A 9,228-nucleotide genomic window follows, 5' to 3' on the forward strand; every position below is an offset into this window, starting at 1 on the left:
GAGGCTTGAATTTTTTCTTCAGTTCCCCCAACTTGAGAAATGCTGATCATGTTCTTCCTTTTTGGAAGTTAGTTAACTTGAAATCATCATACCAAAGTAGGGTGGGCCCTAATGCATTATGACGTGTGTTCTTATAGGAAGAGAAGAGACACACAGAGACACACAGGGAGAATGTCATGTGAAGATACACTAATAATGGAGAGAGAAAGCCGCTGAAGACTCTAGACTCATGGAAAGCGAAAAGCTGTGTGTTGGCAGCCAGGAGGCAGGCTTGCAGAATGTGCCCTTTGGTTGTTTAAACTATTATATATTTCTGAGTCTTTTTGTGTATATCAAAAAAACAAACAAACAAAAAAACAAAACAAAACAACAATCCCCAGATGGAATAGAAGCAAATACTGTTAAACGAGGAAGCATGGAGGAGATTGTAATCATTGCAATGGAAAGAAAATACGATAGGATAAGTGTAAAACCGATGTTCTCCCATGTAAACTATCACTCAGTTCATAATAAAAACTGAATTAAAAAAAAAAGGAGGGAAAGGAAGTCACAATGCTTATGGAAACTGCTCAGGAATAGATAACAAACATTGTGAAACGTGAGGAACATAAGTATTATCACTGAACTGTACATATGGAGATTCTTGAAATGGTAAGTATTTTGTTACATATATATTTACCACAAAAAAATTTTTTTTTAAAGAAGAAAGATACAGTGATAGACACAGAGAAAAGGTGACCATGTAAAGCTAGAGACTGAGATTGCAGTTATCTTCCCATACATTAAGAAATACCTGGAGCTGGAAGAAACAAGGAAGCATCAGGTTCTAGAACCTCTGGAGATTATTACTGCTGAAACTTTAAAGTTGAACTTTTAGTTTCCAGAACTATGAGAGAATAGTGTTCTCTTACTTTGAACCACATAAGTTTTGGTACTTTGGACACAAGCCCTAGAAACTGACTCAGTGAAGAGGACAAAAATGTGAGAGACAACTCTTAGCTTTTGAGACTTGTCGGAGAATGTTAGTAGTGAAAGGAACTACAGGAGGAAAATGAAAAATACATGTTTATTTTTATGTTTCTAGTGATATGATTTTGAACACAGCATAAACATAGAAAAGATTCCGGTTGGCATGGATTTCACTTTACTTGGATCCACCATCATTGCCCATGAAAACAGCATCAAAAAATCAAATGATGTATTGCATTGGGCAAAACTGTTGCAAAAGATGTCTTTAAAGTGTTAAAAAGAAAAGATGCCATTTGGAGGACTAAAGTGTACCTGAACCAAGCCATGGTATTTTCAGTTGCCTCATATGCATGGGAAAATGCTGGTCAATGAATAAGGAAGACTGAAGAAAAATGGATGCTTTTGAAATTTGGCATTGGAATTATGGTGAAGAATATTGACTATACTATGGACTGCCAGAGGAATGAACAAATCTGGCTTGAAAGAAGAACAGTTAGAATGCTTCTTAAAAATGAGGATAGTGAAACTTTGTCTCACTTATTTTGGACTTGTTATTAGGAAGGCCATGCCCCTGGAGAAGGACTTTATGCTTGGTGAAGTAGAGGAAGAACATCTGAATGTTCATTGATTTGCTAAATGAGAAAAGGGGGACAGCTCTAAATGAGACAGACTGACACAGGGGCTAAGACAATGGAGTCAAGCATAGGAATGATTGTGAGGATGGCATGGGACTTAGCAGTGTGTTGTTCTGTTGTACGTGAGTATCTGTGACTCAGAAGTGACTGGATGGCACCTGACAACAAAAACAAACAATAGTATGGCTAAAAGAAGATGTATTTCAAATAACTGAAAAAGCAAGAAACAAGTTGAAGGTAGACAGTTTTGGAAATCATTTGTATATTAATAACATTTGAAACTGTACAAGTGGGTGAAATTCTTAAGGCAGATGGAAAAGAAATGAGGAATTTGAAAATGGACCCTAAGGAATATTTATACAGATAGTCCCTAATTTTAGATGGGGTTCTTTCTGATGACTCTGTTTTAAGTCAATTCTAACATTAAGTTGGATTATTTCATTGAATTTTTGTATATCTTTTTAGCTTTCATTATTATTGCCATTATCTCTATTAGATTTATATAGATACTTAAAATATGGCAATATTATTTCATTATTGTTACCATATTACCTGTATCTTTATAAATCTGATCTTTAGTTATTTTTTTGGGTTGAAAGCATTGTAAATAAACTTACATATATATTTTAGTACATGCATACATGCACAAAAACCATAAAAATGTACTCCAACAATGATGAAGACTTAACTGATAATGACATTTTGTCAGTTGCAGTAATATCCCATTTGTGGAAAGGTTTGATTCATCTGGATTGAGAATGGGGATGATATTTCTACTTAGAAAGTTAGTGAAAGTTATCTGTATGGTCCTCTTCTCTTTTTTCTTTATATATTTTGACGTAACATTTCACTGCTTCCCAAATCTCTCTATGGACCTTAGCAAAGCGAACGGCATTTGTGTCCCTCTCTTCAAACAACTGAAGCTCCTGGTTTAGTTTGGAAAACTAAATTTATATGGCAGTGTTTGAAACAGTAAATCATAAAATTAAACATCTGTAAGTGAACATATGAGAATGATAACATTAGCAAATTACATGCTGCAACATTTTACGTAGTGCATATTACTAATAATTGTTGTTGTTAAGTGCCATGAAATCATTTTGTTTCATAGTGACCCTGGATAGGGTTTCCAAAGCGTTTTTTTTTAACCTTTTGTGGGACAAGAAAGGCTCATATTTTTCCTGTGGAGTAGTTAGTAGGCTCAAACCATTGGCCTTGTGGTTTGCAGCCCAGTGCTTACCTTATGGTTCCACCTTACTCCCATAACTAATGGTAAGATCTACATAAACAAAAACAAAACCAGATGGTTTGTCATTTACTCAAAAACATCGTAAGTTGAGAACTACATGTACATAAAGAAGTAGAGAATATATAAAAGCGAACAAAGGAGGTTGATAAGAGGAATTCTAGGGGAGAACCAAGAAGAGATGGAATTACAGAAGTAAAAGGAAGACGTGTCTCAATCAGGGGTGGTAAACAGCTCTAATTATGAAAGAAGAAAAGATGGAAACCAAGTAAAGAGTTACGGATTTGACAATAAGATGTTCATTGATAGAGTCTTTTTCATGAAGTATTATAGTATTATTGTTGTTGTTAGGTGCCATCAAGTTGGTTCCGACTCACAACAACCCTATGCACAACTGAACAAAACACTGCCCGGTCCTGCGCCAACCTCACAATTGTTGCTATGCCTGAACCCGTCACTTCTGCCACTGTGCCAGTCCATCTCATTGGGGGTCTTCCTCTTTTTATCCCTCCCTTCACTTTACCAAACATGATATCCTTCTCCAGGGACTGGTCCATCCTGATAATATGTCCAAAACATGAAAGACGAAGTCCTGGCTTCCAAGGAGCATTTTGACTGTACTTCTTCCAACACAGATTGGTTTGTTCTTTTGGCAGTCCATGGTCCTTTCAATATTCTCCTCCAACACCATAACTCAAATGCATCAATTCTTCTATGATCTTCCTTATTCACTGTCCAATTTTCGCATGTATATATGAGGTCAATAAAAATGCCTGGCTTTGATCAAGTATTATAGTAGAAACCAGAATTCTTAAAATATGAATTGGAGGTAGTGACTGTAGAATTATGCTTTCAGAAATATTGACAGTGAAAAAAGTAGAGAGGAGGAAAGAGAACATAAAGGCAAAGCAAGACTGAAGGAGTATCTTACCAGCAGTGGGACTTCAGTATGTCTGATGATTATGAAAGGAACCACAGGAAGGACTTATTGGAGATGCAAGATGGGGAAAGGAACAACAGAACACTGCTTCCACTTCCATATATTACTGCCTCACAACAGATTATCATTTATATGATTGATTCCTGAATGGTTAATATATATTTTAAGAAGAGTCCTGGTGGGTCACTGTATGATAAGTGTTGGACCAGCAAGGTCAGTTTGAACAAAGTCGGTTGTTCAAACTTACCGGCCTTCCTTGGAAACCGTACACAGGGTTATTATGAGCTGATGGCACTTAACAACAACAACAATATTTCAATTTGGCGAGCATGGTGCCTCCATACAATAAGCACTTGACTATGATCCAGCAGTGTTGATGGTTTGAACCCACAAGCCACTCTGTGGAGAAAAACTGAGGCTTTCTGTTCCCATGAAGGTTTAAAGCCTTTGAAACCCTGTGTAGGGTCACTATGAAACGGAACTGACATGACAACATTTAACAACAGTTTAATTTAATGCTTATAGGTGTAAATCAACTAGTTTGGACTCAGTGACTCTGTGATATCCAATAATCCCCATATTTCAGTGGTTTAAAATAATTATGGTATCACCAATAATAAAATAAAATATTGTTTTTTTAAAATGTATATAGATGAAATGTCTAATGTGCTAAGCATTGTGGTAGGTGCTGGAAAGAATACAGAGATAAATGAGACAAAACTTGTTCTCAAAGATCTTACTCTTTCTCTTTTGAGGGATAACGTATATACAGCAAAGTATACTCATTTTAAAGGAGCTCTGGTAGCGTAGTGGTTACGAGTCGGGCTGCCAACCTCAAGGTCAGCAGCTCGAAGCTATCAGTGATTCCGCAGAAGAAAGATGAAGCGTTCTGTTCCCGTAAAGAGTTACAGCCTCGGAAACCCTGTACAGGGTCACTATGAGTCGGAACCGACTCCATGGTACTTAACAACAACAACAACAATAGATGAAATGTCAAGTTCCTAGAAAGAGAACTCATAAGAACTCAAAAGAATAAATAGAGACCCTGATGGAATCTAGAATTTACTGAACCATGCTAGTCACTACCTCAGTCATGGGACATATGTAGACTACACAGCACAGTTTCTTTTGGTGAAATGTGATTCAGGTGAGTCCATTTTAACAATCAAGTCCTTTATATAAATCCAGTTTTATTTCTTATAAAACAAAATATTGAATTTAAATTTCATGACATATTAACAATAACTTTCGGGAGAGGAGGGTGCTATTATATGATTTTTGTGGGCTTACACTGAATGTCTTAATTTCTAAAATATTTTAAATGTGAAAAAAATGCCTACTGTATATTTCTTGTTGACACTCCTATTATATAATGGACCCCCTGGGGGTCTGGCAGGCATTCATCCTCACTGTAGGACACAGGCTGATAGAGCAGCTCGCTTCCCCAGAATTTCCCGTCTGCTTCCTTAAAGATCTACAGCAATTTCAGCTTGTCCCAGAGGGTTGCTGTGCGTCAGAACTGACTCGATGGTAGTGGGGTTGGCTTGATTTTTTTTTTTTCAGTTGATAAAAGTTTAATATCAACTTACTTATAAAAATGGAGGGGAAATCCCACTTGTTTTCAGAACCAGAACAATTATTTATTACATGGTCTTCTTATTGATTTGAAACTACAGAAGGCACTTAAGGAAGGGATGTTAGGTCAACAACCAAGACTAACCCAAGGGGTGGATGCTTTAAAAATCTAATTTGCAGGAAAACTAGTTGCTTAGCCTAGTTATAAAACTAATTACAAAATCCATTTTCTTAATGGTCCAAACATCTTGCTAATTCATCCAACTCAGCAGAACTTCCGTTGATTTCCACATTCATTACAGACAACAAATGTTGTCATCAGTTCATCAGCACTATGGGTTTGTACCTATGTGTAAGTACAGTTTATTTGAATTTACCATATGTGAATAAATCAGCCTGGGTTCCAGCTGCCTTAGCCATTTGATGCTCTCTGATGGCTTCTTTGGTCAGGTATTTCCACATCTCTTTGAGCTCATCACTAGCCAATTCCTCGGCTGTCATCCTAGCAAATAAATCAGGAGGAATGTTCCCACACAGTACATTTTTTTCCTTAAATTTGGATTCTTTGCATCCTTAATATTTGATATCCTACTCTGTACTCTATTTTTGTATTTCATGTGTGTATTCCTTATTTATCGATATATAGCTTCTTCAATCTGAGATCCGAACTCTTCCTCATCAGTTCTAATAGCAATGCAGTCATCTCCTGTTTGAAGAGCTGCAGCAAGCATCTCCCTACACTTTAGCTGTATGAAATCTGAAGTGCTTGGAGCCCGAGGAAATGCTGAAACATAAATGTCTCGAACATTTGTCTCTCATCCTTTCTGCTGCTTATGTTGCCACTGGAGCTTTCTTTTCTTGTTTCAGGGCCATTCTGCGATGTAATTGCAGTTTCTTTTTCTTTTCTTCAGAGTCTTTATCAGTTTATGGCCCAACTAATAACTTTTTTCAGGATTTGATCAGAAACTTTTGCTAAAGATGTACCTTCATCTGTACTCTTACTTGCGAAGCACATTAACCAACATTCCAATTCTTGTGGACTGCAATAACTCCAGGGTCGTGGGAATATTATGAAGCTCCTTCAGCAAATCCAGTGCTCCAGCCGTGTTCCTCTGCACTGTCTTGTCTATCTTCTTGGCAATGCAGACTACCTCGTCCTCCCTGACTCCAGCAAACATTCCCTGTGCCTACTCTAATTGGGACGTGAAGTGGGCGACACAGTGGCAGAGGGAACATCAAGAGTGGAGCCCAGGCGCCATCACACAGTAGGCCTGGGCCTAGGCGCTTCCTCACAGTCCGAGCCCGCGGCTGTGGTGGTGGTGGCGGCAGTGGCCTGGCTTGATTTTCACAGAGGAAAAGAGTCTTGATAAATTTCAAACAGGTTTTAAAAGCTTCCAGCTAGTCACTTTTACTTGTATTTCATTAGTTAAATGAATTCACATGACCAAGCTTCCTTCAGAGAAGTTGGGAAGGAGTGCTAATTAGAACATTTATGGACATCCCCACTTCAGTCATTTATTTGTATACTGGTTTATGGTTATCAAAATATAATGTTCAAAATAACAATGAGATATCATCTTAAACCAGCATTCACAGTGAAGTTCAAAAAAGTTGTTGTTGTTAATTGCCATTGAGTTGATTCTGTCCCATAAGCGACTCTGTATAGGGTTTCAAAGGAGCAGCTGGTGAGCTTGAACCACTGACTTTTCATTTCAAATGACTTTGCAGTCTGACACATTAGCCCAAAGCACCACACCAGAACTCAAAAAAACAGAGGACAGTAGTAAATGCTGGCGAGGATGTGGAGAGACTGGGACCCTCCTACATTGCTGGTGGGATTGCAAAATGGTCCAACCACTCTGGAAAACAGTATGGCCCTTCCTCAGAAAGTTGGAACTAGAAATACCCTATGATCCAGCAATCCCTCTACTTGATATTTATCCACAAGAAATACGAGCCATAACGTGAGTAGATTTATGAACACCAATGTACCTATCAGCACTATTTACAATAGCAAAAAGATGGAGACAGCCTAAGTACCCATCAATGGAAGAATGGATAAACAAACTTTGGTACATCCACACAGTAGAATATTAGGCTACCTTGAAGAATAACAAGGAAACTGTAAGCCACCATGTAACATGGATGAACCTTGAGGTAATTATGTTGAGTGAAATTAGTCACAAAAGGAGAAATACTGCATAGGACCATTATTATAAAAGCTTAAGAAAAAATACACACAAAAAAAGGAAATAAAGAAAAATTCTTTGTTGGTTACGTGTGGGGTGGGGATGAGGGGAAGAAGAGAACGGTAGAGTACAGGGTATGGAATAGACATGATAGTTTGGGTGTTGGAGGGAAATACATGCAAAAGGGGAGGGAAATGGAAGAACAAGGCAGATAGGGGAACACTGAGACAGGTTTGCATGGGCTAAATGGGACAGAGGTAAATAGTGATATATGCTCAACCTTGGAACAACAGGACTCTGTGATACAGGGGTTGAGGCATAGTCTGAATGGGTAAAGAGGGGAAATAATGTTAAGATGCTTGACTGTCTTATGAATCTTGATTTTCCTTGCCTACTATTGTAAAACAGACACTTGAGGAGAGAAAGGAATAGCCAGAAACATCACTATCGAAAGCTTGTAAGTCCGTTTTCAGCCTATAACTGATTGGAGTACCTAACAGGTGGGCTAGAACTTGCCCAGGGAAAGAGGGTTCCTGTGGAGCCTTTGCAGTGTATAAGACCTTAGGTGAAATCATAATCCCCATCTAGAATCTTCTGAGGTGGGAAATTACCATTTGAAAAGACAATCAGACCAGCCTGGAACAGCTAGAAGAACAGAAGATACTTCTTGAAAGAAAGACCAGCAGGGAAAATTAAAAACAAAAATGGCAGTCTGACTGACTACCATAAGAACAAGCAAATTGTTCTCCAGGGAGCCATCAAGGGAAGCAATCAAGTCCCGTCAGTGCAAACCCTTTTACAAGACTGAAACTCAAATGGAATACACAAGCTGGCATGTAATCTTGCTTGGCCACCACGTTGGTCAACCAATACAGGGAGGTGAAGGAAAAGCAGCATTGAAGATGTGGGCTTAGTCTGACCACAGTCAATAGATTCCCATCAACCTGTAGTGAGACCTGGTTGGCCAGCAGTATAGTGAGGCCTGGGAACATCCTGAGCCCATGGACAGGGACATAGCCACTGAGGGCTAGAGTAGAGAATGAAGTATCCAGCTGATATGCAGTGAGGGGAGAAGCACAAGAATGCCCAAACTTGCAATCTGCAAGTACCCAATTGACATAACTTCAATGGCTGGATGATCAGAACTCGACTGGAGGAAGAAAGAAGAGGGAAGAAAGTGTAATCTGGTACAATTTGATAAACTTGATCTATACTATGGATATAGTAGCTTAAAAGAGGGAAGGAGCTTTTACAGCAAGGATCATTCCCACCCCTTCTGTACACAGGGTTGACAGGGATAGGCAATTTAGACATTGGCTATCCAAAATGGGGGGTCTACAAAGGTAAGAAGTGACTGGCTTACAAGCTTTCAAGAGGGAGCCTAGTTCCAGGGGGCGCAGGGGAAGGTAGAATCTCCTCTGAGTGGTTTTCAACTTGTCTGGATAGGGCTGGTGAAAGGAGATGGGGATAAGACTCTTGTGGTTCAATAGTGAATAATTGTTATAAGGACTGATTGCGATCGTTGCAAATGTAAAGGTAGATGTTTGGTAACAAAAAGAGGGGAGTGGTTGATCTTGCAGTTCAGGAGTGGAGGTCCCTGGTACCATCACGGGAGAAGAGTGGTATGTGGGACCCTATTCAGAGAAGCAGCGATGCCAGACATGGAGTCAGAGA

At 38.9% G+C, this 9,228-nt stretch overlaps 1 protein-coding gene and 1 pseudogene across 1 annotated transcript in view; one reads left to right on the forward strand and one right to left on the reverse strand.

Annotated features, from left to right (window-relative positions):
- COL25A1 (collagen, type XXV, alpha 1) overlaps positions 1-9,228 on the forward strand; it is a 668,242-nt gene that overhangs the window by 122,179 nt on the left and 536,835 nt on the right. The window lies entirely within an intron of this gene.
- LOC102816639 lies at positions 5,631-6,543 on the reverse strand (annotated as a pseudogene).

The sequence above is a fragment of the Chrysochloris asiatica genome, unplaced genomic scaffold (genome assembly GCF_000296735.1).
Source record: "Chrysochloris asiatica unplaced genomic scaffold, ChrAsi1.0 scaffold00129, whole genome shotgun sequence".
NCBI classification, from domain to species: Eukaryota; Metazoa; Chordata; class Mammalia; order Afrosoricida; family Chrysochloridae; genus Chrysochloris; species Chrysochloris asiatica.